Source organism: Microtus ochrogaster, chromosome 21, assembly GCF_000317375.1.
Source record: "Microtus ochrogaster isolate Prairie Vole_2 chromosome 21, MicOch1.0, whole genome shotgun sequence".
Lineage (NCBI taxonomy): Eukaryota > Metazoa > Chordata > Mammalia > Rodentia > Cricetidae > Microtus > Microtus ochrogaster.
This window is the reverse complement of record NC_022022.1, coordinates 3,132,345-3,134,814: the sequence shown is the minus strand read 5'-3', so window position 1 is coordinate 3,134,814 and position 2,470 is coordinate 3,132,345.

The window sequence follows — 2,470 nt, the reverse complement described above, 5'->3', positions numbered from 1 at the left end:
GACAGGGTTTCTCTGTGGCTTTGGAGCCTGTCCCGGAACTAGCTCTGTAGACCAGGCTGGTCTCGAACTCACAGAGATCCACCTGTCTCTGCCTCCCAAGTGCTGGGATTAAAGGCGTGTGCCACCATCGCCCGGCTTGAGCTCTTTTCTTTATACCTCCAACTGGGTCTAGAGTGTGTCTGGGAGCGACTCTATTCCCGGTCAGGGAACCAAATGTTGGACTCTAGTGTCCAAACACCAAGAAGGAGTCGCCCCCAGAGACCATCTCACACACTACAGCCGATGCAAAAGCATGAGGATTTTATTAATTCTGTCATGACAGGGTCTGGGACCTCTTAAAACAGCACTGCCTAAACAGAGTGCAGTGCATTTGCCTCTAATTTCAGCATGGTGGAGGTTGAGCCAGGGGGATACAGAGTTTTTGCTATGTAGGCCTCATAGCAGACCGTGTCTCAGACAACAACACCTCTCTCATCCTGCCGCGGATTGGCTGATTGCTGGGTGCAGTGTCCTCTAGGGACCCCCGAGTGTGCACCTCTCTCATCCTGCCCCAGATTGGCTGATTTCTGGGTGCAGTGTCCTCTAGGGACCCCAGTGTGCACCTCTCTCATCCTGCCCCAGATTGGCTGATTGCTGGGTGCAGTGTCCTCTAGGGACCCCTCAGTGTGTTTGTTCCTTTGGGATACTTGATGCCCTTTAAGTGATGTTGCTAAACCGAAGGGTTGCAGAATCAGTCATATGCTTTCCTCTTTGCGTATCTCACCAGTGTTCGTACAATCCCTGCTGGCACTGACTACGCCGGTGGCTTCCAGCTTCAGAGCACTTTAGCCAGATTTGTATGTTGACGCAAGATAAAGGCACACTTCACCAAACCTTGATTAAGGAGGATTGACCGGTCCTGGGGACATGGATCAGTGGGTTAAAGTGCTTCTTATGCAAGTGATGAGGAACTGCGTTCAGATGCCCAGCACGCACGTGAGATCCAGTAGCTGGTATCTGCAATCACAGAGCTGGGGGAAGGAGACATGCAGGTCATGGGGTCTCCCTGGCCAGCCAGTCCGACTGAACTAGTTACCTCTAGGTTCAGTGAGAAACACTATCTCAAAAAGCTAAGGTAGGAGCCCAGAGAGATGGCTCAGTGGTTGAGCGCACTTGTTCCTGCAGAGGACTCTGGTTTCAGTCCCAGAACCCACTGTAACTCCAGGTCTAGGGCATCTGAAGCCTGCATTTGACCATGGGCACCAGGCACTCAAGTGGTTCATAGACACACATGTTAGCAAACACTTCACACATAAAGCACATCTTTTAAAAACTTAAAAACAAAGCAGGGTGGTGGTGACACACACCTTTAATCGCAGCACTTGGGAGGCAGAGGCAGGTGAAGCTGTGAGTTCAAAGCCAACCTGGTCTACAGAACAAGTTCCAGGACAGCCAGGGCTACACAGTGAAACACTGTTTCTAAAAACCAAACCAAACCAAACCAAACCAACCAACCAACCAAACAAACAAAAAGCTCTGACTCAGAACTTGCTATGCAGACCAAACAGGCCTTGAACTCTTCACATTCTACCTGCCTCATCTCAGCTTCCTGGATGTGGGATTACAGCTGTTGGACTTTTTTTTTTTTTTGGCTGTTGTTGTTGTTTGATTTTGTTTTGTTTCTTTTTGAGGGGGGCTTGAGACAGGGTTTCTCTGTATAGCCTTGGCTGTCCTGGACCTCACTCTGTAGAACAGGCTGACCTTGAACTCAGAGATCTACTCTCCTCTGCCTCCCTAGTGCTTGGATTTAAAGGCGAGTACCACCACTACCACCGGACTGATTTTATTTTGCTTTGTTTTGTTTTTCTTATCAATTGCAGATACTCTTGCCTTTTGCCTTTTCCCCTTAATAATGTAACTTGGAAGGGTTGCAGATGTGGTTTAGTGCTAAATAGGATGCTTGCCAAGCAAGTTCAAGACCTAGGCTTCTGTTTCCAGCGCTGAAAAAAATATCATTAGGCACAATTCCTATACCAGATACTATTGTCCTGTTGCCCCACAACTTGACAATGGAGTGTATTCTCTGTAGCTCAGTGGCAGGGTGACTCACTTGTGCAAGGTCCTGGGGTGCTGCCCCCGGCACCAAAACAACAAATGGGCCAGCAGCTAAGAAATCGGGCTGCTCTCACAAAGAACCCGAGTTCAGTTCTCGGCTACGAACTCCAGTTCCAGGGAATGCCAGCCCCTCTTACGCTCTCAGAGTACAAGGCGCACATGTGATGTACATACACAGATGCAGGCAAAGCTCTCATACACAACAGATAAAAATAAAGAAAAAGGGGAGGATGGAGGGAACTTGGGGAAAAAGGATGATTGGGATAAAGTAAGGTTGGATAGGGGAGCACGTAAGCACAATTCTTAGATAAGGGAGCCACCTTAGGGTTGGCAAGAGACTTGAACCTAGAGTGGCTCCCAGGAGCCCAAGGCGATG